This window comes from Diceros bicornis, chromosome 7 (genome assembly GCF_020826845.1).
Source record: "Diceros bicornis minor isolate mBicDic1 chromosome 7, mDicBic1.mat.cur, whole genome shotgun sequence".
NCBI classification, from domain to species: Eukaryota; Metazoa; Chordata; class Mammalia; order Perissodactyla; family Rhinocerotidae; genus Diceros; species Diceros bicornis.
The window spans coordinates 36,810,264-36,838,246 of NC_080746.1; the positions used below are offsets into that span (position 1 = coordinate 36,810,264).

The window sequence follows — 27,983 nt, forward strand, 5'->3', positions numbered from 1 at the left end:
ATTCTTTCACAAAACAAAAAAGTAAAGTAAGTATTCACTGAAGTTTTAAATGTTAACTTTTTGTAAAATGCATGTTAATCTCAACATCTTGTTGGGTTTCTACTGATCAAAACGAATTGCCTTGGTCTAAGCTACTTAAGTCCAATGGGTGTGCCCTTTTTCTAGTTTTGTCGTTCACATGTAGATTTGAGAGCACATGCAAATTAGGATATTTGCATAAAATAGCTAAAATAGTCTTTGACATTCTCTGCACATACAAATTAGATAATTCAGACAAGTGTCAATGTGTAAGATTTTTTTCAACTTTGAAATATCCTGAGACTTGGAACAAATGCAATAATTTCCTTTGACTTACATAGATAGCCACCACCATTTAGGTTTTATTCATAGAATGAACCTAGATCTTTAAATGGCTAAGAAAATGTTGTCTGGATTTGCACCTTAAAATTTATGTATTTAGCGTAGAGACAACACTATTTTTCATGAAATTTACATTTGCTATCTATATCTGAAAAAAATGACTTGGCATTACTAAAGCAGAAATTTACTGTGAAATTGGATTTACTTATTTTATTCATTCATTCATTTATTCTTTAATTAGCAAATATTTGCTAGCATCTACTTTATCTCAGGCACTGTTCTGAGAGCTAGTGATATGGCAGTAAACAAAAAAAGACAAAAATTTCTGATCTTTTCCAGAACAGTAAAGTGGTCTGTTTGCTTCCAGTGCAGTCATTCAGGGGGTGACTGGTAGAGATGAAATCAAAGAACCAACAAATAAAGTGAGCATGAGGGGACAGCTCTTGAAGAAACTTGCAGTGAACTTAAGAAAATTTGTTTTTGTCCTTTGAGTGAGATGGGAACCACTAGAGGAAAAAAAATTTTTTAAAGGAGAGACAAGATAAGTTTCTAAAAAGACTACTCTGGCTACTCTCTGGGGACAAAAGTGAAAGCAAAAGACCAAATAGGAAGCTATTTCTTCACAGGAAAGATAATAATGGTTTGGACCAATTGACATTTGCTGATGGATTGGAGGTGGAGTGTGAAAAAAAGAATTGATGATGATACAAAGGTTTTTTGGTTTTTTATGTTTTTCAGAGTTTTCTTTTTATCAGAGCAACTAGAACAATTTGCCATTTTCTGATAAGAGGAAGGCTGTGGGAAGCGCAGATTTGGGCAGTGGTGAGGAAGATCAGAAGTTCTCTTTGGAGATGTTAATTTTGAAATGTCTCTAGACATCTAAGGTAAGATGTTGAGTAAGTAATTAATTACATGAATTTGATGTTCAAGGGAATACTCCAGACTGGACATACTTTTGGGGCCTATAATCGTGTAGATGACCATAAGACTGAATGAGAAAGGAGTCCAAAGGCAGACTCTTCACTAAGGGAGAAGGAGTCCAAAGGTAGACTCTGGGTCCTCAAATGCTTAGAGATTGAAAGATGAGAAGTAATGAGCAAAGGAACAGAGAAGAAAGAGTGACCAAATAGGTAGGGAGAAATTCAGGAGCGTAAGATGTTCAAGGAAGAACGTGGATCAACTGGATTAAAGGCTGCTAACAGAAAGTAAGATGATAAGTATGAATTGAATATGGAGTTTTATAATGTGGAGATCTTTGGGGATCTTGACAAGAGCAGTTTCCATGAAGCATTGTAGGTTTAAAGCCTGATTGCAGTGCTTCAGAAGGATAGATGAAGAGGACATAGAGGTAAAGGGTAGAGACAACACTTCAAGGAATTTTGCTATGAAAGGGAGCAGAAAAATGGACAGATATTGGAGAAGAATGTGGTATAAAGAGAAAGGATTTGTGTTAAGACTGTGGAAATCATAGCATATTTGCCATTTGATAAATATAATTTTGCAGAGAGGAAAATTTTGCTCTATGTTGAGAAAGTTGAGCTAAAAATATTAAACACTACAGTAGCTTTTCCTCAGAACACCTTGACACCTTGGTGCTGAGCTCAAAGTCACTATGAAAAGTTTACATATCTCAAGTTTACAAATTTAAGCTCCTTGAATTTGCTGTCTGAATTATTGTATGTTTTGTCCATTTATTATATGTTTTATTCATAGTTGAGGGCTTAGATCTTTTGTCTAGTGGATGTTGTTTTAACCTGTTCACCATGACACAGGAAATAAAGCGTCTAATATTAAAGAAGGCTATTAACATAGAAAGCAATTAATCAAATCCTGTATTGACTCATTCAGTGAGTTACAATGCAGAAATTAGTATGCATATTCCTCGGTGGAGTTATTTTGGCACTATTGTTCATTTAAAAGAGTGAGTGTCATGTTTGGGAAAGGGCTTGAACTGACAGCTCTCAAGATGGATGTTCTTCTTTCTTATTCAGTGAGCGAGTACAGAAATCTGCACTCCAAACTTTACTTTCTATTCTGCTATAAGCTATAAAGTTTGCCTTCCTCATATTTTAAGCTCCTAAGCAAAAATTGTATGGGATTTCTGTCCTTGGCATTTTCCCCAGCAAGGTTGGGTTTTTTTTTTAAACTGTTTTTTTTTTTTTTTGAATTTTGGGCAGAAGGAGTGTATAGGTGGGATCACTAAAGGGGAAGAATTAATTTTAAAAATACAGCAAATTTAGCTTAAATTATATCAGTTGAAATTCCAGAAAGAAATGACCAAAATGGTGTGACCTAGTCTCCTTAAGTTCAAAGAACACTCTTAAGCAGTTATCCTCAGGTGTATCAATCTATTTCCAACTTAGAGTCTCACTTGCTGTAGATTTTTCAAACCGATCTGGTTATGCCCTATATTTCATGTGTATATGTTATAAGCACTTAGGTGGTCACAGAAAAAACAGAATGAGAAATAGTAACATGGGTTAGTAACAAGGCAGAAATCCAATTCTCAGTTTTCATAAGTAGATAAATTTTGGATGAGCAAGTTGAAAAAATTTATCTTATGCATTTCGAATAATTAAGAAAATGATTGCTTTACATAAGTTCAGGAAAAGTATATTCTGTGGTTTTGGACTTATCAAGAAACTGGAACTTTAAGCCCAGGTTTTATAACTCTGTTATGTAAGGATCACAGAAAATCTCATCCCTTTGCAGCACTAAGCACCTTTAAAATACATGTGCTATTTTATTAATTCCTCTTCAAGGGTTAGGTCTTCAGGTAATCATGTGTAAACTAATGTATTTGATATTATGAATTTTTATAAAAAGCTTGAGTGACTAACTAAATTATGGTTAGTTAAACAATGGAATAATATACGACATTTTAAAATTCTGTTTTCAAGAATATTTTTAAAAAGGAAATGGAGAAATGATAAGCGAAAATGTTGCATCCTGATATTATGGTTAGATAACCTATCATAAAATTACTATTTATCTTGGTAATGAGGATAGGCACATTTTCCTTTTTCTTTTTATATGCTTTTCCTTTTTTTAAGTTTTACAGGGAGGGTATTTTTTAACCGGAAAAGAAGAGAAAATGATGAAATGGCTAATTAGAGTATAGTTAAATATGTGAAACTCTAAGGCAGATATTGTGATTTGGTTAGAATAAACCCATCTAATTTGAAGGTAGTGAATTTAGAGCATTAGTCTTCAAATTTTCCTAATAGAAAACATTTTATTCAAATAAATAAATCTCTTTTGGCACCCCAATGAAGCAATAAGATAATAACTAAAACATAAATATCTAATATTGTGGACCTGCAATTCCTCCTTCTCTCTGTCTTTTCCCACTCTCCCTCCCTTTCTGCTTTCCTTCCCTGCTTTTGGAAAACTTTAACATTTAAAACTTGAGATTTGTGGCTGAGGGGACGGATAAAATTGCATAACTAACTTGAGTGTAGAGGTATCATGACTACAACTTCTTTTCGCTGAATGATTACCGGAACTCTTGGGATGAAGTTACCGGAACTCTTGGGATGAAGTTACCGGAACTCTTGGGATGAAGTTACCAGAACTCATGGGATGAAGTGGCAAAACACTGACAGATGTAATAGGGAAGGACAAGGAGGTCTTTTAGATAAAAGAGTCATTCCAGTAATGTAAAGAAGAAGGAAGGGGAGGTTGGGAGGGGAAGGAGAAGGAAAGGGGAATGGGGAAAGGGAAGAAAAGGAGTCCTGATTTCAGAACTGAATTGAGCTAAATGGTCAAGGAGAACTACTCAACCTATGCCAGTGAAGAAGCTGCAATCTTCCTGAAAGTTCGCTTTTGCTCTGGGGAAGTGTATGCCTGAGAAACGGAGGGAACCTCTGCAGATCTGGACATATCGCATGTGAGTGTCTTACCTGGGGTAGTTGGGGGAAGTGGCTTGAATTATTCATATGCTATATACTAACATAGGACATCACAGTCACATAAAATACACCAAATTAGAGAGGTTAGAGTTGCAGTAGAGGCCCGGAAGTTTCTGCCTCAGTCCTTTGGAAATTCCCAATGCACCTGTGTGAAATCTTACTGTTGTGTAGAACAAAATTTGAAAACCTGACTTACATCATTGTCTTAGTTACACTTAAATTAATGTATATGAATATCATTGTGCTTGACTAGCTAACACTGCATAGTATTTCCTTGGTAGATGAGCTAGCAAAAGGGATTGAGAGAGCCAGTGAGGGAAGAGGAAAATTAGAGTGTAGTACCATGGAAGCCATGGGAAGAGTGTTTGAAGGTAAGAATAGTCAACCATTTGAATGTTTTTTATGTTTTGATTAAGCAAATACTCATTGAGTCCCTTACCATACACCATAAATCGTGCCAGGCACTGGAAAACATACACACACACACACACACACACACACACATGCTAGTTTTATGTAGACTTCAGTCATTTTTTAAAATTTATAATTGGATTGAAATATACGCTCAATTAACATTAAAGAAAGATTTTCTACAGATCATGGAGACTTTCCTAGGAGAACTGACATTTACCTGTGACAAAAACTTATACATATTTGATTTGAAAATGCAATTTTTTGAAAATAATAAGTGCCATAGTTATCTAACAGGAAGAATAACTTGAATTATCTCACTTTTTATTTGAAGAGAATTGACAGTGAAATGCAATCTTGACTTACATATTAGTAAGCTCAAAAAAGTCTTTGAGGTTATTAGACAAAAAAAGAATAGATACAAACACTATTGTCATTTTGAATTGTTTCAAGAATGCTATTTAAATTCTTCTATTTTTTATTTCTGCTTGAGACTTTACATTTAATCAAAAGGCAAATATAAAGTATTACAGAGACATCTGTTCTAGTCACATTTTAAGTGTGATATCACGACCAACCTACATAATATAATTAGTGTAAAACTTGTTAATAATCATAGACTCCTACTGCATAGAAAATTATTTTAAATGTGAACAACAAAATAATGTAATTCAAAACAATATTTTCAGAAATATAATTCTAAGTAGGTTAAATTTAAAGCATATGATAAGTATTAACCAAATTATAGTAACCAAACAGTATTATCTACCACTACTTCATAAGCGGACAACTTATCAAAGACACTATCACATTAATTCCTCTGGAAATTACCAGATCAGCCATGGATGGACACAGTTTGATCTGAATTAAGTAAAATATTTTCCTATCTCAAGTATTCACTTTGATTAATTCTTTTAGTGTCTATTCTTCCTGTATATAGTAGCCTGTTTTAAGGTTTTGTAGATTATGTACTGCCTATTCCATGCATATGGGCTTGGGTTTGGCACCCCACAGAGTTGTGCAACACAGAGGCCATCGACACAGCCACCAATAAGTCCTGGCCCTTGTTAGATACTCATTTGTTTGTTTTATTTTTATTAGTGAATGAAACTATGAGTATCCAAATTTCAGTATAATGGCAATATTTGGGAGATTATGAAAAAAGAGATGATGCTTTTAAAAAATGAAGCCTGGACTCTTATTTCTTTCAATATGATCAAATACATATCTGAAATTCCAAATGTAAAGCATGAATATATACATACATACTCCCCCACACACATTTTAAGAGAAATCCTCTATAGTCCAGCCACAATTTGGAAGGGAAAAGAGGAGAGGAAATTTTAGAATCCATGGAGACAACCTAACTAAGGGCATTTGGTGTGATGCAAACTATTAAATAAGTATTTTAATATGTTTAGTGGTAAAATAAATTAATAAAAATATGACTAAAAGGAAAGAGATGAAAAATTAATAAACATTTTAAAAGAACCAAAATAGACATTCTAAAATATATATTTGTGATCAAAATTTCAATAAATACTAATCAGCAGGTTAGACACAAATATATACTTTTAATAATCTTTCTCCACAGTCACGCTTACAGAAAAGTATGTTTATATATGCTGAACCATTTGAAAGTGAGTTACATGCTTTCCCATAAATATTTCGGCAGGTGTCTCTGAAGTTTAAGGACATCTCTCTACACAATCATAACGTTTTATACACACACACACACACACACACACACACATATATGTACACGTATATACACATATACTTACCATGTTTGTGTGTACGTGTACATAACCAATATATCATACATTTCAAGCCATAAATATCACTTTAAAAATTTAAGAACTTCTAATACCTTGTTCATTTTTAATTTTCCCCCATTGTCTCAAAAACCCATCTTCTATTGAAATTTTTGAACAAAGATCCATTCAATATTTACATGTTGCTTTTTGGTTTTTATGCTCCTTTAGTCTTTTTTTAAGGTAAATAGGTATTCTCAATTTGGGGAGATTTCTGACAGTGATTTTAACAAGTGTCCAGACCTGCTTTCTTGAAGAAGGTCCCCTATCCTGGATTTGTCTGTTTCTTCATGATGTCATTTAATTTATTCCTCTGAATTTCCTGTAAATTGGAAGTTAGTTAGGTCTGGAGGCTTGATTTAGATTCAGGTTAGGTATTTTTGGCAAGACAGCTTTATATGCAACGTTGTTTACTCAGTATAGAATCATATTTGGAGATACACAGTGTCAGGTTTTTCCATTATTTGATGGCAACTGCAGTTTGATTGTTTGGTTAAGGTGATCACTTCCAGATCTCACCCTTGTAAATTTGTGGGTTTTTTTCCTTTTGCTGTTACCAAGTAATCTATGAGACAATACCATGAAATATGTTTCCTAACCACTTTTCATCTAATTGCTTGTGCAAATAATGATGGAACCTGTCTGAGTCAATTATTGCATTGCAAAATGGCAATGCCTTTTTTCCTTTTATAGGTGTGATATTCGTTTGTTAGTATCCATCTGTAAAGAGGAGCTTTTCATATATAATTTTATATACACATTTGTATTAATACATATTCTCTCTATATGTACATAATTACATACATATTTAATCTAATCACTAAAGACGTGAATGTTTTATTTTGTTAGCATGAAGGAAAACATATATGAAATGTAAACTAGTTACAGGTTTGTTGTTCAGGTTGTTGATGTGGGTAACCTGGAGTAGGACGAGGAAGTTGAAATTATTCATATGGAGGTAGAGAAAGAAAAAATTGTAGAAAAAGAAAAGTAAAATAAATTAAAACCTGCATTTATATTACACTCCCATTTAATTTGTATAAGGACACTAGAAATAAAAATATAATTTTTTATATTTTATTTTATTATAGAATAAATGGTAGCAAGAGAGCCAAAAACCCCTGAACTCTGGTAGGAAATCAGGGAAAATATTTTTAAATGGGATGTATAACAGTATTGAAGCAATGAACCAGAAATTTTTTTTTTCTTTTTTTTTGGTGCCAGTTAGCCAAAACATCTGTGCCAATCTTCCTCTATTTTGTATGTGGGGTGCCACCACAGCATGGTTGGACGAGTAATGTGTCAGTCGGCGCCTGGGATTTGAACGCATGAACCCTGGACTGCCAAAGCAGAGCACGAGAACTTAACCACTATGCCACCAGGCTGGCCCCTGAACCTGTATTTTATAAGGGTTATCTGAAATAAACCTCTATGTGCTCTGACACAAGCTGTGCTAGGAACTCAATTGTGGGCTGACTTCTGGGAAAGAGGGAAAAGGTGATAGAAGTTAGAAATGAAGCCAAAAGAACTTACTCAGCAATAGACTTTACCTCAAAAGTCAGTGGCCACTTATCCAGATTTCCATTTCCAAATGGGCTTGGAGAGCACAGACTTGACTCAGCCTCACATCCACATTTCATTTCAGCAGGGGTATATAGGCCAATAGTTCATAAACTTTTGTGAGGTCTCAAACACCTCTCAAAATCTGATGCTATTTATAGACGTCTCCTATGTAAAATGGACTTTCTAAATATAGGTGTGAAATTAAAATTCTTTAAGATGAGCAGTGGCGTAGCTCAAAGTGAGATGGTGGACAGGATTGTGGCTTTAGAGAGCTGTTCCTGATTAGAGCTGAGCTCTGGGCAGCAGGTCATCCTCCTTGAGGAAACAAAAGATCAGAAGTATATAGTATCTGTGGAAACCAGCCAGTCAGGCTATTCAGGAGGAAAATACTCTAGACCCACCCGTTTGAGAAGTAGAGAGAAAATAAGGAAATTGAGAACAAGTACATAGCCTGGGCCAATGTGGCTGTGGTCTGAGGGAAGACTGGAGCACAGCGGGCAGCAGGTAGCATCTTAGAGCATCAACAGCAGATCACCCTAAGAACACACAACTGGGGATATGGTGGTGCCCAATGAGAAGGTAATTTTCTGGGATTTTTGTTTTCCTTTTTGTGAGCCAAGGAAGCATAATTAAAGAGTGACTGATCAAAACATCAGAAGATATATATCCTATATATTATTTTTTTACCTGGGAAAGACCATAAAGCACACCCATTTTAGCTTCCTAGTTATACGTGTGCACAGAACTCAAGTGATTTGCCTCAAGGCCGCACAATTAGTTCATGATAGAAGAAAGACCATGACCCAGAGCAATTTTCATATGTGTATTATTCATATTATTAAAAAAAAATTTGCCAGTATCTGTATTTTTCTTGGTCTTTCATGAGGTTTCCCTATGAGTAAATAGCTAACTAAATGAAAGCTGTATTTGCATATTAATACACCAATATGGCTGAGAAATTTGGCACTGGCAGTAGAGAACAGAAGCTACCTTTCACTCAAAAATTGATTTAATAAGTTTTCTTTGGCTATCAATTTAATTTTGCTTGTGTGATATGCCTTGTGAGAGAAGTATTCCTTAACTCCCCCTTTTATTTCCACTCATTTCTATTTTAGCAATTGGAATTTCTTATAAATCATGAACTTCTAAAATTCATTTCAGTGTGCATAATCTTCATATCAATTAATTAAAAGAAATATTTTAGTTTTGCGCACATGTTAAGGTTATGTTCTATTTTAGGTGATTTAGAAAGGGAGGGCAAAACAAAAAGAAAAGAATGGAGACAGAACGCCACCTAAAATGCAGTAGTCCAGCTGGATTGCCAGGCAACGGCATGGCCTACCCATCGTATCACTTGGTGAAGGGAGCCTGACTCTCCTTACTCTTGCGTAAATCTCCAAAGAGAATTATTTAAAAAGGGACTGCATTTTCTTTTACTAGATGTGGGAGAAGAATCGTTAGGGAGAGAAACTTGCTGCACTGTGCAGTTATTTTGAAACAGCTTACCTCAGTCTTGCTGAACTTCCAAAAAAGAGTGTGTGTGTACATGTGTGTGTGTGTGTGTGTGTGTTCCCTCTGTGTTCCGTATGCTATGGCTTTCTTTATGTCAACAGGTTGCATTTCGGATATACCACGACTTCAATGAGGACAATCTCAATTTGGTTTTACATGAAGATGTATGTGAAAACACTGCATTGCAGGGAATAGACCATTTGTGCCAAAATATTGGATTCATTTCAGCTTTTTAAACATCGATTTCTTTGAATTATTCCCCTATAAAAACAAAGGAGATTCTTTTCTTCTCTAGAATTGGGTGTCATGGTTAGAATTCTGTTTGCTAGACTCTTATGTCATTAAAAAAAACAGATTACATTGGTTACATTGATACATAAGCTAAAATAGTAGAGAGATGTGTATACATGCTTAAAATAGCAAACACTGTATATATTGTTGATAGATTTTAAAACACACCTTGGGTCTTGTCTTTAGAAGGGGCTAAACTGATCGTTCAAAAATAGGGTACACTGGGCCGGCCCCATGGCTTAGCTGTTAAGTGCGTGCACTCCACTGCTGGCGGCCTGGGTTCGGATCCCAGGAGCACACCAATGCACCGCTTCTCCAGCCATGCTGAGGCCGCATCCCACATACAGCAACTAGAGCGAAGTGCAGCTATGTCATACAACTATCTACTGGGGCTTTGGGGGAAAAAATAAAATAAATAAAATTAAAAAAAAAATAGGGTACATGTTTGAACTTAAGGCCTCTAGTTTGATTAATCTGAGAATGCCAGGGCATACACTAAGCCATTTATAACTAAAAATAAAAATGACCAATTCCATACTAGATACAAACACTTGGTTACTTCTAATTATAATGAAATATTAGGGTGATCAATCATCCTGATTTTCCTGGGATGATGGGTTTTCCAGATGCACAATTTTTAGTGCTAAAATCAGGATAGTCTTGGTTAAACAGCAGCTGGTCATCCTATGTTATTTTACTTATCATAATTAAATTGAGTCAAATTATTTCCAAAAATGAAAAAAATAAAACACTATACTATTAATTTTATTTTATATCCATGTAGAATATTTATCTGTAACATTAAACGAATGGACCTGGTTTGGTCCTTTAATTCTCTGCGTGACTTCTAAACAACACTGGAAACTCTTTAAAGAAGCACTGCCATGATTGTTATTGACTATATTTATACTGTGTTCTCAGCAGCTTCAAGTCACACATTCAAGTTTCAAGAAGAGCTCAGAATTATTCACCAAGGATATCTATGAAATACAATTAAATATCAATAATTTGCCCCCATTTTATAAAAATGTCTTAAAATATCAAAATCTATTTATAATAGGGGCTGGACGTGAATAAAAATCTGAGTCATACATCCCATCTCTGTGAAATATGTACCAAATAATCCTAAACACAAGACACACAGTATCCTGGGTACCACCTCCAGACGTTACCATCTGACTGTCATATGGCATCTACCTGAGATCTGGACTCCTGAAATCTCTACAAGGAGCCTAATTGAATCTCACTTTTGTCTTGCCCATGTCTCATGTTCTCTGAAACTCTTGTCAGATTAACATCCTGCATCAATTCAAAATTTAGTAAAGATCAAAAATTGATAGAATTCCTTACTGATTTCTAAAGTCTAACATCTTTAATGTGTTGTGTAAGATACACGGTGCTGTTGCTTTAACACAACTTTCTATTTATTTCTCTATTTCTTTATCTTCCAACTTTTTTACTTGTCTCTCATTCTCTCATAAATTTGGATCCTAGTTAGAGTAGCACTTACTTGTTAAGCGTTATAACTTTTAGACTTGTTCATGTCATTCTCTCTAGTCACAATGCCCTCACCTTTCCATCTGTGCATGTCAGAATCCTAATTGTCTTTCAAGGAAAGTGCCAGCTTCTTCATCAAGCATTCCTGATTACTTTTACCTTAATATCCACTCTTCTGTCTGTGAACTCCCATATCAGAGAGATGTTTCAACATCTATCTATTCTGGTACATATTTCTTCAAAGTTCTGTCAAGAAAGCATTAACTGCATGTGTCCTCCAGGATTTCTTTATGGGTTTTTTTTTGCTTCTTAGTAGTCTCTAAAGTTCATCTCCTTCCTTCTTCACTTCTAGGGTATCATTCAAAGAATTTAATACCAAAGAATATTCAAGGGTGCCTTGCTTAGAAGATGCCATATTTAGTAATGTGCTAAAGAAGGAGTAGAAACCAGGCATTAGAAGATTTAGGTTTCATAACCAAGCTGGACAATCATAGCACTATGATATTTGGCAAGTCATTCAATAATCTCAGAGCCCCACATTCCTTATATGTAACATGACAATTACATTAATACATTCCTTGAATTACTTGTGAGAAAAAATACTATACATAATAACACCTTGTAAATTGTAAAGTATCGTACAAACGAAGCATGATGGAGGCATGACCTTGATTTTATAATGTTAATTATTTTTGTTCAGTAGAGATTCAGTAGTCAGAATATTGCGCCAAATGGGGAAGGAAAAAAGAATCTAGAGATAGAGAAATATAGTTTGTTATGTCTCTCAAATCACAAGCCAAAGCTAGTTTTTACTCTTTCAAAGTAGAGAAGGTCAAATAATCAGAAAAGTGTTCCCTATTGGGAAAGAAATCAGAAGAGTAGGAGATAGAACGTCTGTTCCTAAGGACTAAAACACTGAAATTCTTCTCTGCTTAGGCAGCTGTCTTCAAAGAAGAGTCTGTACTGCCACTCAACCCTCAAGTAGACAAAATCTTCTCCCCTCAGGCAATGACTCACCCACAGTTACCTCTTCCAGCCACAAATTGCCTATTTTCTGGGCTAGAGCCCTCGATGAATCTTCTGCTGATTATTTATTCTTCTCCCATTGATTCTTACCAAACTCTCAACCAATTACAGCCAAGTTCTTCCTACTTGTCTTAAAAATGGCAAGGTTGGGCTGGCCCAGTGGCTTGGCGGTTAAGTGCACGCGCTCCGCTACTGGCAGCCCGGGTTCGGATCCCGGTCGCGCACCGACGCACCGCTTCTCTGACCATGCTGAGGCCGCGTCCCACATACAGCAACTAGAAGGATGTGCAACTGTGACATACAACTATCTACTGGGGCTTTGGGGAAAAAAAAAAGAAGGAGGATTGGCAATAGATGTTAGCTCAGAGCCAGTCTTCCTCAGCAAAAAGATGAGGATTAGCACGAATATTAGCTCAGGGCTGATCTTCCTCACACACACACAAAAAAAGTCAAGGTAGTACTAATAAAGTAAATATGGGTATAGGACTGAGAACTTATAAGAATACCCTCAGGGAATATAAATTGACAAACTAAATCCCTGGGATAGGTCAAATGTTTCTGCTGTTAGTAACTATTGTTGGAATTCAGATCCCTAGTTTGAACTTTTGTTCTACGCTGAAAGCAAAGACCTTTACTTTGGAATTATGAAGTTCACCATATAGTTCGGATAACCATTTGCTATTTAGCTTAAGTTAAGCTATATTGCTTTATTAAGGTTCTAACATATGAAACAATAGACTGAACTTGACTCATTAGTATGAAGTTGAAATATCCATGGGAGATGTCTAAGCAAACTTTTTCATTTTATAATGTCCACTAATGGCCTATAATCAAAGCACAACCAGTTAGCTAAATAAGAAGCTATTAGCTTGTTTGTTTGAGGTCTGAACAAAGGATAATGTAATTGCTAGGTTTTCTTCCCTACTGTAGATATTAGCCAGGCACATTTTTTTTCATCAAAGCCAATCATTGTAGACAGTCAGTCTGACCAAAGAGCATTAAAAAGATTTCTGTTCAGTAATAAGGGCTTTTAAAAAATTTGCCTGCATTATATTAAATATTCTTTAAGCTCTCTTATTCAATTTGCCTGAGAAAAGTTCTGTAGTACTAAATCGCAAGCGTACATTTCTCAAGAAACTAGAAATTCACTGAGCAGTGCAAAACTACAGATGAAGAAGTGTAAGCCGTATTTAGGGGTTAGGGATCCTCTAGGCCTGTGCTTAACAAAACAAAGTGCTGAGTCGGGTGCATTGCTGTTCTTAGGGAATGTTTATCACAAGCATTTTCCGGTGTCGGAGGATTTTTGTCTGTCTCTTATTACTAGTCAGTAAAATTCCATTATCCAATGCTATCAATATTGATTCAGCAATAACCTGCCTGTTTCTTTTGTCACCTGAGATTTCTAATATAGAAGCTAGTAAAGGTGCAGCCTTCATTCAAATTACAAGGATTGGGAAATGAAATTGCATTTTTATTTATTTTATTTTATGCAAAAGTAATCTAAATAGCTGTCAGAGTAGCAGGGAACTAGCAGCATAATAAGGTTACAAGCTTCACAGAGCTTATTTGATTTGCACTTTGCTTATAAACATCGTAAAGGGATGATTATCAACTAAAATATATTTAGACAGAGTGCATGTTTTGGGACTTCTAGAAACAAAAACATTATTAGAACTTGAAAATCTTATCTATTACAGTGCTGTTTATAATTCATATAATTATACATCAATGAGAATCATTGAAACAGCCAGAAAGGGAACTTGAAATAGTTCCATCCAGCCCCAACATACTTTTGATGAAGAAATTGAAGTCCAGAGAAGATAGACAACCTCTTGATAACTACATTTAGCAGGGCTATAAATAGAATCCACCTCCCCCTTGTCCAGGTGGACATCTCCTACCTTACAATACATTTTTCACATGAAGAAGTGTATTATGGACTGAATGCTTGTGTTTCTCCAAAACTCGTATGTTGAAATCCTACCCCACATTGTCATGGTATCAGGAGGTAGGGCCTTTGGGAGGTAATTAGGATTAGATGAAGTCATGAGGGTAGAGCCCTCAAGAATGGGATTAGTGCCCTTATAAAGCCCTCCACAGTGGGATTAGAGCTTACTTCCCCTCCCTGCTCTCTCCATGTGAGAATACAATGAGAAGTTGACAGTCTGCTACCTGAAAGAGAGCTCTCACCCGAGCCCGCCATGCTCACACCTTGATCTTAGACTTCCAGCCTCCAGAACTGTAAGAAATAAATTTCTGTTTGTAAGCCATCCAGTCTATGGTACTTTGTTATAGCAGATAGAACAAGCTAACACAGAGTGAAAGCAAACTGACAAGGGTAAATATAACAAAAATTCAAAATTTTAATATTTTTTAAGAAATTCTTTTGTGAGATCCAAAATGTGTTGGAATACTTATGCTGATACATATGAATTGATCAACTCTTCATATTGAAGATAAAGGATTTAATTTTTTCAATGTTAACCATATTTGAACCATTCTAACTCTTCCCCCAACTTCCTTCATGTAAACATTCTATGAATGGTATTTAAAAACCAAAATTGAACATGCAGTCAGAGAGCCTAAATTTGAATTTTATCTCAGCCACCCATTAGCTATGATTCTATCATTAATTCAATCAAATAATGTCAATTAGAGTGCATGGTGTTTGTTAAATCCCTGTCCACATAGACATAGACTCATAGAGTTTACACTCTAGAGGGGTGAAAGAAGCAATAGGCAGGGTAAATAAAAAAGATAAATTATATTAGACAGTAATATGTGCTATGGGAAGGAGGAATATAGCAGGAGAGGAGGATAAGGGATGTTGAAAGTTTGGGTATTGAAATTTTAAATAGGGTGGCCTAAGATGGTCTCAATGAGAAGATGACATTTGACTAAAAAATACAATAGAAGTAAAACAGCTAGCCATTCATATATCTAAAAGAAGAGTTTCCAGAAGAAGGAAACTGCAAGTTCATATCCCCTGAGGAAGGGGTGTATTTAAATCTATGAAATGGGAATAAAAATACTACTTTTTATATCTCAGAGACATGTTTGAAACAGCATGAGAAAGCAATATGTAAGTTCTAAATGACTGTAAGTGGGAATTTTTTTATTGTTATTGTGACTGATGTTATGAATAGAAGATAAATATAATGTGAACATGTCTTGGACTCAGTAACCAGGTGCTGTGAACAGCTATGATGATCTGAGGCTCTTGGCACTTTGTCCTCAGCGCATGGTTTTATCTTAGGGCCTCTTCTCTTTAGAGAATTTAATTCACTCAGTATAAGCGATTTCAGCTCAAAGCTCACAAGTTAAAACAACAACTAATTCAGAAGCCAGATAAGACTGCAGGTCTGCCTTCTTTTTCTCTTGCAGTCACAGGATATTTCTGTCCACATACACACCGGTGACTAGTTGCTATGACTCAGAAAATGTTTTGAAGCTGTTTTAGTGATTTACTTATGCTCCTTTAACACCTTTAAACAATAATAAGCACCTCGCTCCAAAAAAAGGCTGAATCACACTTCTCACTGTACAAACACATTTATGGCTTCATTTTCACTTTATTTTTCATTAGCATACATCTGGTAAAGTACATGGCAATTTTTTTTTGTTTTTAAATATCCTTTTGATTTCTCTACTTGATAGTCTTAGGAAAGAAGATAGACTAATTGAAAGTTACCAGAATTCTCTTTTGTTTGCTTGTTCTCTATTCTTAGAATGTCTCAACCCAAATCATCATCATCAGAAATATTTACCCCAGACCATGTGATCATATTACCTTTTCAATCCCCGTAGAAATAAAGATTAAAAAATGGCATTCCCTTTGCCTTGGTAAAAATTGAAATGGAAGCTTTCTCTCTCATTTCTATAGGTACTGGTTACATAACAAGGTAGTTCAATGCTGTCATTACTGATTTACTCTGTCCTCCTTTGAGACAATATGATATGAGAGAAAATTGTAGGGCTTGATGTAAGGCAACTCATTCAAATTATAACAACTGTAATTATGTTTTCCTTCCTCTCTCCCTACCTCCCTTTCTCTCTTTCTACTCTTTACCTCTTTTTATTCTCACTTAAAGAACATAGATTTCACTCTCAAATTGACCTCAATTTGAATCTCAAATCCACCACTTACCAAATGTAAACTTGGACTAGTTTTCAATCCTCTCTAAGCCCTAGATTCCTCCTTTCTTAAAATAAGGATGATATATACTTAGTGGGGAGTATATATCCAACTCTTCTTCTACTCTTGCTTATTTTCAGTTGGGTTACTTGTCCTTATTTTTGAGATGTAGGAGTCTTTTATATATTCTGAATACAAATCCATTATCCACTTTCCTCCAATGTGACTTTTCTGCCCCTTTACTTCACAGCGAAAAGGAAAGTAAAGGAAAATTTTGTGGTAATGGAAATATTCTATATCACGTGATACACAACTGTATATATTTATTAAAACTCATCAAATTATGCATTTAAGATTAGTGAGCTATATGAAATTATACCTTAATAGAGCTGATTTTTTTAAAAAATGGGGATGATAGTTGATAAGTTTAAAAACAAGTGACTATTTCCTATATATTTATTAGTAGTATTCTACGGCAGTTTAAAAGTTATAAACATGTAGGAATAAATTACATAAAACTAAGCAGTGATCCAAAATATTCATGGTTTTGAAGAAATAAATCCTGCACTAAAATATCAAGTACCCTCAGGTATAGTCTACCTTTTCTTTCTCCTGTTTATAAGAATCATTTTGCAAGGATTTGTCACAGGGAGATATTTGTCCTCTCCTAAGCAGTGTTGTCCAGGAGGAAAAATGCTACTACTGGTAATATCAGTGCATGTGATAAAGTGGGGTTTTAAGCAATAATAACCCCAAAACATAGAGTACAAAGACTACCTTTCTGTTATAGCCACTTCACTGAAGTTTGATCACTATTTAGAGTGCTCAGAATTTTCTCAAAATATGTCTGCCAGTTTATCACAGTGATTATGAACACATCTTGGATTTGAATCCCAGATCCACTTCTTTCTAGCCTGTGAATACGTACTCAGCATCTCTGTTCCCAGTTTCCATGCCTCCCTTGTAGGGTTATTTTAAGTTTTAAATATGTTAGTATATATCCAAGGCTTGAGCAACACCTGTAATATTGTAAATACTTAATAAGCACTAATATACATTTCTCAAAACAAATATCCTGATTGTACATCCAAATCACATATCTGTTTAGTTATTACCAAGTCTTTCTCTGCTGTACTGCATTATGCCCAGTCTCTCTCTCCAAGGAATATTTTGACACTTTCAAGACATAGGCAGTGCCATTTAATAATAATTCTGTACAGATTAATTTATGTTATCTTTCAACTCTGCGACTAAGGATCAATTCCTTTGATAGATAAGGAAAATAAGGATTAGACAGTTTACAGGAATTATCCAAGACCCCTGAAATCATAACTGAATGAGTGTAGACTCAAGCTCAGGTCTCCCAATGTCAAACTAATATTTCTATTAGCAAGCACTGTTCTCTGAGCTGAAGGCCAGAAACTAACGCTATTTTTTTTAGCTTGCTATATTCATCTGAGTTCCCTTAGGAGGTGGGGAGGAAGAAAGAATAAATATCCACACCAAAAAAAAAAAAAAAAAAAGAGTTGGAAATAATCAGGGAGGAGGGAAAACAAATGTGAAAGGGTGTGTTTTTTGGCTGGCGACAAAATGGAATTGTACAATCTCACAGGATGTCTTCAGAGAGGCAGTATTTACTACTGGATCTCAGAACAGGGAGGGCATTCTTTTTTCTGTCTTTTCCCTCTTATCTTCAATTTTTCTTTAGTTATCATTTGCTTTACAGACCATTTATTTCCCTGAACTTCCACTTTGCTTCACCGGACAATCCCAGGTGGCTAAAGAAAAGGCCAGAACAACAGAAAATACTGTCCAGCCAGTGAACTGACAAAGCAAACTCTTTACCAGTAACACTACTCACAGTGTTTCTTGAACTGTAACAACCCTGGCTTTAGCAGTAGCTACTTGGTTCTGTGAAGGCAGTAACAAGACAAGCCAATGCTAGGGCCACTGTGGTCTGAAATTACCAGGTAAATGTGCCAGTGTGGGATGACGCATAAACCAAATATGATACACTTGACCCAAGACTTGTTGGCATCATCGAGTGTTACTACCTTTCTAAACCTTTGCTTCCTTTAGCAAGCTTTCTAATTTTTTTTTTTTTTTTTGATTTTACTGTTGTCGGAGGATAAACTGCTTAAATCAGTAAACCAAATTGAAGCACATACTCCTGCCACTCAGATAACACTCTAGTTCTTGAACTATATACTTTAAACTTCTTGGCATGACATATAAGGCCAATCATAATCTAGCCTAAACTTACAATGTCAATCAGATCTCCTTGCTATATCAGCAATCTATACTCCTAAATGTACTCTTTGTTCCATCTATACCAAATATATCATCAGATAATAAACAACTCAGAATCTCAGAGTTTTCCAGCATGAAATATTTATTTCTCATTCATGGTAGTATGAGTTATCTATGACTTGGCCGAATTTATCTGGGTTCAGCTGGTTTTAGATAAGTTTAGCTGGGCTTAGCTGGACTAGCTTCAAGTCTGCCCCATTTGTTTTTTCATTCTGTAACCTTGGTACTCAGAACAGCCACTATCTATGATTTTTTTAGATACAGAGATGAACTCAAGAAAGGATGCAGAAATATATGATGCCGTTAAAGCTGCTGCCCCTAACAGGCCCTCCATCACTTCCATACTCATGCATTGGTCAAAGTGAGTTACATGGCCAAGCCTCAAATCAGTGGATCCAGTAGTATACTCTAACCGCATTGCAGCATGGCAAACATGGGAGAAGAAATGGAGATTTTTGAAAAAAAATACAATCTAATCAACCCCCAAATATGCCATCTTTTATGCCTGTGTTTCTTTTGTCTCATTGCCTAGAACATCTTTGAATCAATGACTTCTATTGTGAGGTAGAGATATCCCTATTACTTTTCTAAAGTGTCAATCTTGGTGAAACACATGGCTTTTAGACTTATACAACCCTCAGTTCAGTACATCTCCTGCCATTTACTAACTTGTGCAAATATCTATTTTTCTGAGTTAAATTTATTCATCCACAAAATGGGCATAATAATTGTGCCTGATTCAGAGTACTTTAAGGATTACACATATGTATTACTCAGGTTAGGCTAATTGCTATAAGAAAACAACAACAAGAAAAACCCCAAAAGCAGAAACAAATCAAATCTCGGTAGCTGAACAATATACAAATTTATTGCTCATTCACATAAAGTCCAAGGTTGATGTTTCTGATTAGAAGGTTCTTTCTCAAATGAGCAATCTAGTCTTCTTTCCTCTATGATGTGGCCATTTTCATCACATCACCACCAAATTTTCCATGAAAGAAGAGAACAAGAAGAAATATTAGATATAGAAAGACATGGACCCAGAACAGCTATCCATAGATTCTGCTCCCATTCCATTGCTCAAAAGTAGTCACATGATTCCACTTGGATGCAAGGGGGCTGAGGGATGCAATGCCTGCCTAAGAAATTATTATGGGGTGGAAATAAGAATCTTTGGTGTTTAACTAACACTCTCTGCCACAGGAGGTAAAGCACATGGCCCTTTACACATATTACTGACACATATTACTCTCTCCATACACACCGTTCACTAAAAGTAGCCAAGTATATCACAAAAGAAATCATGCAAAAAATGAATGAAATATAAATTAATAGATTGTGGAAGTAATTTATAGTTAGGCAAAGAATTAACTAAGCAATTTTTTTAAAAAAAACTTGTTGACATGTCACTATTTAGATCAGTGATATTTGGAAGTGTTTCCATTTCATTCTTTCCATCTTCTAATGCCATTCTATATTCCTAAAAGTGCTCTTGATTTTTAATTAAAATGAACTAAAATTGGTGCTCTGAGAAATTCATAACACATTTTTATTCCCTTCTAATTCATTTCATCGAGATATAATTAGAAGCCTGCTAGTTTGTAGTTATAAAACCAAGTCTGAAAATCATAGGTGCCCATCTTGAATGTCTCTATAGAGTCACTATTTCCAATAATTAGAAGTTATTGTTAATGATTATAGACCCATGTTTGTTTTCAGAAAAAAAAAAAATTATTATAGTTGAGTTTCCATTGCAAAGTTGCAGCATTTTCTCTCATTATGACCTTGTTAGACCCTTCTATATGTTCCATGTCTCCATACTCTTGTCCAAATGACGTGCCCAAATGTTCATTGGTGGGCAATCACGGATCTTCACATTACTCTTATCATTTATGAATTGCTTTGGTAACTTCTCTCCATGTAACTGAGGGATTGAGAAACAGTTGTCTGGCAACCATTGCTTTAGAGAATAAAAGCTCTGTATGTTATATGCGTAGGGCAATCAGCCATGATCCAAGAAGTTTTCCTTTACCAAACCCTCCTTGCAGTGCTAGTGTTAGGTATGTTATGAAATAAATTCCTAGCTAGGGAATCAGGGTATCTGCATTCTGTTATACATTCTGCTACTACTAGCTCTACAACCTCGCCAGCTCTGTAACCTGCAAGGCTATACAAAGTACAAAATATTCCTGATGGATTATTGTTGCACATGTAAATGCAGTGCAAGCATAAAAATGGTTGAGAGCCATTGTGCTAAGTAAGCTAAGAGAAGGCAGATCACAGCTCAGGCTATATTCCAGATTGATGATGACACTGAGCTATATTTTCAAGATACCTGATATCCACCCCAACCTTGGAAAAAGTGAAATACAGACCAAGTGGCTCTCTGAGAAAAACTTTTTGCATTGCCTTATCTTCTCCTGTCTCTTTACTATAAACTGCCGTTACTGAAGATAATCTGAGTATATATCTTCCACACAGGCTTAAAGAGAAGAAAAAATATAGAGGATTTGACAAGGAGGGTAAAAATCAGGAACTAGAAACAAGGAGATTTTCTGCAGTTTACATCCAAACAAGTACCTGTTTTATGCTCATTACTATATTTTTTTCTGTTTTCCTATGGCCTGCTACATAACTTATCACACACACACACACACGCACACACAAACACTTATTCATGTTGAAGTCTCTGAGTCAATGTATGGACAAAAAAAAAAATATTTAGCTAGATTGCACTCAGCATTAGTAAGTGAGTTATAACACACAATCATATATTTTCCCTATGGGAGAACCTATGACTAAAGATGTGAAAACAGTGTTTCTCTGAGTAGATATTTTCCTGGATGACCCAGATATGACTGTTTACAAAGAACTGTGCTTTACCCATAGACTGTTTAGAGAAATAAACTATGTACTCCCTCTCCCCCCTCATTGAACTCAAAGTTCAGCATCCAGGGGCTGAGCAATTCTCTTCAACAAGATTCAAGCCTGACTTTAGAGCACATGAAGAGATTGGGGTGAAATGGGTATTACTCAAAGGACACAGAATGGGCATTTTTTAATTGAATGAAGGATGTAGTATATCTTCCCTTATATCCAATGTTGCACCTCAATGCTCTTTCACCATTCAAAAGGCTGGTAAAGGAGCCAGAAGAAAAGGTGGGTTTGACATAAGCAAGAGACATTTCCTTGACATCTATTTTAAGAGGAGTCATCTCTAAAACTATAGACAGCCGGAACCTCCCTATTTGTGCATTCCGCATCAACGGATTCAACCAACCACAAATGATGTTTATCATCGGTCGGTTGAATTCAGGGATGCAGAACCAGGGGATACCGAGCGCCGACTAAGGGATTTGAGCATCCGTGGATTTAGGCATCCACAGAGGGTCCTGGACCCAATCCTCCCGCAGATACCAAGGGATGACTGTACTTGTCTTCAGTTGAACTCATAGACTTTGACTCTGCTCCAGATGGAAGGTTGGCCATTTCTCAGTGGCCTTACTGAAGGCAACATAGCATGAAGCTTTAAATACGGTTGAAAAGCATCTCAAGCTTTTATTCATCTGAATTAATTTTTTTGTTGTTTACTCACTTACTCTCACATGAATGCCTTCCTACCTTTTCAAAGTAATGTGCCACCTTGTTGGAATTGTACTTAAAAAATGAATCGGCTGGTTAAAAATAATCCCTTGTTATCCATTTCCCCACCCGTATTTTATATTTATTACATTGTTTTCTGGAGTCAAGGACCCTGCTTCCTGTTAAATAGAAGCTGTAGTTCCCAATGGAGGTTCCACATACACACACACAAACTAAGGATTAGTTCTACAAAAATTGCACTATTAATCCAGGATTTCTCAAATGGCCCAGGTTATTGAGTTAGGTTCTGATTTGGAAAATCATTTTGTCATATCGGAGAAGCCAAAGATACACTGCTTCTAAGCTGAGTTATTTGCAGTCCAGTACAATTTTTTAAGCGTGTTGCCATAATATGGAAAGCTATTGCAATTAGCAATGTAGGCAAATTTATTTTTATTCTGAAAACATTACTTATATTTACAGTGTCTAGATACCCAATTTTTTCCTTCAAAACTCTTTGAGAAAGCAAGCAAATAAATAGATTTGAGGTAAGAAAAAAAAATGTGTGAACTCTTGCCTCTTGTCCCTCTACTCCATGTTTTATACTTCTGACAGAGCAATTGTTCTAGGGAACAAATCGATTTTGTCGCTCCACTGATTAAAACCAAATCAGTGGCTACCCATCACCTGGTAGAAAGTTGTCTAAACACTCTAGCACAGTATAAAAGGACCATTGAGATCTGCAACTTAGCTTCTCTGCGGTTTCTACTCTCAGTGCTTTTCTGAATGATCAACCAACGTGCAACAACTTGTAGTTTCCTCATTGTGTCCTGCTGCTCTGCACCTCATGGCCTGTAAACATGCTGAATATTTGGCTTGACAAACTTTTATCCTTCTTCCTAGAGCCAGCTCAAGCAAGTCTCCCTAATATACAGCCTTTCTGAAAGCACCAAGATCTATGCTACAACAGTTCTTTAGAAGCAGCGCAAGGAGTGTTCTTTTTTACTGACTTGAAACTATTTATTATTGGCTGCCTCCTTTATTTAGCTGTGATTTCCTTGAGATAGATTTAAATGTATTTATCTCTATATCCTGCACCTACCTTTCACAGTTCAGTTTACCTGAACACACACACACACACACACACACACACACACACACACTGGAGACCCAGGAGAGCCAATGGTATAGTTTTAGTCCAAATCCAAAAGCTTGAGATGCAGGAGATCTGATGGTGTAAGTTTTAGTCCAAGTCTAAAGGACTGAGAACCAGAAAAGCCAATGCTGTAAGTTCCAGTCCAAATCCAAAGGCAGGAAAATAATGGTGTCCCAGCTGGAAGATAGTGAGGCGGAGAGAGCAAATTCTCTCTTACTCAGACTTTTTGTTCTATTTAGGCCTTAAACAGATTGTCTGAGGCGCATGCGCATTGGGGAGGGCAATCTTCTGTACTCAATCTACCAATTCAAGTGTTTATCTCATCCAGAAACACCATTATAGACACACTCAGAGTGATGTTTACCCAAAATATCTGGGCACCCTGTGCCTTAATCAAGTTGACACTTAAAATTAACCATACAAGTGTGTGTGTATGTATATGTGTATATATATGTGTGTATGTATATGTGTATATATATGTGTGTGTGTGCACATATATATACAAATATTTTATATGTGTGTGTATATGTTAAAAAAAAAAAAACTTTCACTCTAAAATTGTGCTCCCAAATTGCTGCATAAAATTTTTGAGAGAAAAATGAAGAAAGGCAACTTTCAGATCTTTAGGTATTTAAGTATATAGAAGTTAAGTAGAAAGTCAAGAATTTGTATCTGCATCAAAATAGAACTTCTGACTTTTGTGATTATCACATCCTGTGTCAGTTAGGAGAATATCAAAACAGACAAAAAAATTCTTGACAGCATTCATGGATTGTTCAAATCTTTCCAGTGACCTTACTACTAATTATCAGTCTTTGTTTATAAATTTGGGCAAAAAATAATCCTTAAGTATAGTGTTATTATTAGATTTCCCTGAAGGTCTTGCTTCTCTATTTGCCCTGCTCTGGACTAGCCATATCTGTGTGTAAAGATACATCTGTCACTAAGCTTAGTTGCTATGTGTCTGTATCTCATTTTCTCTTTGGTGGTCACATTCTTTCCACAAAAACAGAATTCTCTATGAAATAAGAGGGGAGAAAAGAAAAATAATCATTTTAGAGGAAATTTTAGGGGAAAAGCCCTCTCTTTCTTGGAGAATGAACTGAATCAGATCCTTCCAGGACAGTTCTTGTTAGCAGTAGTTTAGGAGTAACTCAGCAAAATTGTTGGACACCTTATGTTCAATTGAATGGGGCTAAATTTATTTGGTATTTGACTGAAATAGGGTAGTTGACTTGTCTAAATATATGCATATAATATTCTCCATTGGCCTTTCAGAGTACCTGAAATTCCAGGCTCAAGGAATGGATATTTAAAACACAAGATTTTACCCTTTGCCCATAGATGGTGTTTCTACCTAACCTGCAGGCAAAGAGAAAGGTAGTGGTTGTATCAAGAAACTCAAGGAACCCTATAGGGTCAAAGGGTTATGGGATCATCTGCCAGACCTTAGTAGTCTCTGATGAATAATGCCCAAGAAAGCGTTGGTGTTAATTCTTTAAATGTTTGGTAGAATTTATTAGCAAAACCATTTAGTCCTGGGCTTTTCTTTTTGGAGAGGTTTTTGATTACTTATTCAATCACCTTACTTGTTATTGGTCTGTTCGGATTTTTTGTTTCTTTGTGATTCAATCTTCGTAGGTTGTATGTTTATAGTAATTTATCTATTTCTTCTAGATTGTCCAATTTGTTGGTGTACGATTGTTTATAGTAGTGTGGTATGACCCTTTGTATTTCTGTGGTATCAGTTGTAATGTCTCGTCTATCGTTTATAATGTTATTTATTTGGATCCTCTCTTTTTATTGGTAAGTCTAGCTAAAGTTTGTCAATTTCATTTTTCTTCTCAAAGAACCAACTCTTGGTTTTGTTAATGTTTTCTATTATTTTCCTATTCTCTATTTCATTTATTTCTGCTCTAATCTTTATTACTTTTTCTTCTGCTAACTTTGGGCTTAGTTTGTTTCTTTTTCTACTTCCTTGAGGTATAGAGTTAGGTCATTTATTTAAGATATTTCTTTTTTCTTGATGTATGCATTTATTACTGGAAGCTTCCCTTTTAGAACTGCTTTTTGCTCCATCCCATAAATTTGAGTATGTTGAGTTTCCATTTTCGTTTGTCTCAAGATTTTTTCTATTCCTTTTTTGATGTCTTCTTTGATCCATTGGTTATTCAGGAATGTGTTAAATTTATTTGTCTATGTTCCAACTTTTCTCCTGTTATTGATTTCTAGTTTCATTCCATTGTGGTCAGAAAACATATACATTTCAAGTGTCTTATTAAAGTTAATATTGTATGCCAGTCTTACTTTTTAAGACTTTGTTTTCTTGATGTTATTGTTTTTGTCATAAGACACATGTGTTAAGAAAGAGCACTCTTTGTACTATAATTCAGTCAAAATTTGCTCTGTTTATCTATAAAATTTATAATTCTTGTTAACATAGATTGAAGAAGGTGTAAAGGGGTCTCTTTAATGATTGATTCACTTGAAAGAAAGAGATTAAGGTAGAAAAGTCACTATTTTCAGTAATCTAGGGCAGTGTTGTCAATAGAATTTTTGGAAATGAGAGAAATGCTCTACAGCTGTATTGTGCAATATGATAGTCACTAGCCATATTAAGCAATTGAAATATAGCTAATGTGACTATGGAACTGAAGTTTTTAATTTATTTATTTTTAATTAATTTCAATAGGTATATATTGGATAGCACACATCTGGGGAATAAGAAGAACCCGGGACATAAGTTGCCTAAAATTTTGTGGTGATTTATGGCATTTTATTTATCAAGTAATATCTTGTACAAAATAATTTTACACTGGAAAGTGAGACTCTTGAAATGTAGCTACAATGAGTCCCTATATATACATTTTATTTTTATAAAGGAATAAATGCTGTAATGTGTCTTTTGGATTAATTATTAAAGATTATGATTCTTTCAGTTTTGTCATTAAAGGATGTGATATGGATCTACTTGGAGGATTTTGTGTGAATTCTGATTTCTTTTTTCTTTTATAAGGTACTTCTTTCCAGTACCCTCCCAATCCTCCATCATATACTTTTACCTCTCTTACGTTGTTCAGAATTACCACCAATACAGTTTGTACTTCTCTCAGGTTATAACCACTTTTTAAATGTGTGAGGAGGATGTGGCAAGAAAAACAATAGTTTTGATTGTTCATTTGCATTCATTATATCAGAAATGGTGAAATAAGTTGCTGAATGTATTTGCTGAAATAATTTTAAAATTTATTTAATTCTTCAAATGAGATCAGATTTAGAATGGTGAAACGACTCACTTTAAATCATACAGCACAATCCATCAAAGCCAGATGACATACTGCATCTGCCAATTTCTAATCTGTGGTTCCTTTTCTACTATATCACAATGATAAAATTCTAATTGCTTAACTATACTTGACTTGAAAAAAAAATAGAAAGAAAACCAAGTTTCTGCTTATTTTTAGTTATCATGATTGTTTTCCAGGTAATCTTGGATGAAAAGTTCTGGATTCATAATGTTGGATACATTTTTTCTGATTTTGTTATCCTTAGACTATAGTTGTTTCCAGGCACCGGATTGAAAACACACACACAATTAAAGAGACTGTAGGTACTTATCAATTCAAGAAATAGGAGAAATTCTTTCCCAACCTCAAACCATACTAATATTTCAGTTCCCTCATCCCCTAATCCACTTTATTCCTTAGCAGAGTATCGGAAAACACTGTAGTTAGTGAACTCTGACACAAGAAGACTTATCTCTAGCCTCCTCTGTGATTTCCATTTCTGCTTCTGAGCCTCAGCTAGATAACTCTCATTCTCCCCCTTCCTGATGTTGTCATTTTTTACTATGAGCCAGATTTCTCACAATGAGTTTGCAGATATAGACATGAATTTTGGGCATTCTTAATACCCACATTACTAAGGAGATGCCAAGTAAAGCTGACATGTAAATGCTGCTAATAATTAGCATTTGCTTTTTTTCTCCTTTGTCTTCTCCTTTTGTTTCTGTTGCTTCTGTGGTGCCCACGGCCACTATGTGGTTCCCAGGTTCTTTGAAGTTTGTGAGGGCTCACAATGGACCTGGTATTCTGAGTGACCCAACATTTCTACTTCCCTCTGTTGATCCTGCCATTGCCACAGTCTACTCTTGCATTTGCTAGACAGAACTGTTGAGAGATTCAACCAGTTCAAAGCAAAAGAATGAGTCATAGAAGTCTTGTAACATTGATAATATTTCCTGTACATTTTATGTTGATGTCACAGTGGCTAATACAATGGGAAACTAAGTGTGCTGCCTGCAATATATAGCTCTCAAAGATTCAATTCAGAAAGCTGCCTTGAAGGTTCCTACTTGATTGAATCCTTTTTATAATCCTTCTGGATGAGAGATACACGGATGAAGGGTCTGACAT

At 35.4% G+C, this 27,983-nt stretch overlaps 1 long non-coding RNA gene across 1 annotated transcript in view; it reads left to right on the forward strand.

Annotated features, from left to right (window-relative positions):
* The first annotated feature begins 1,106 nt into the window (after positions 1-1,106).
* The window catches only part of LOC131408513 (uncharacterized), a 213,314-nt gene continuing 186,437 nt past the window's right edge, over positions 1,107-27,983 (forward strand). Inside the window, exon 1 of the long non-coding RNA XR_009220778.1 lies at positions 1,107-1,244. This is a non-coding gene — a long non-coding RNA (uncharacterized LOC131408513). The remainder of the gene's footprint in view (positions 1,245-27,983) is intronic.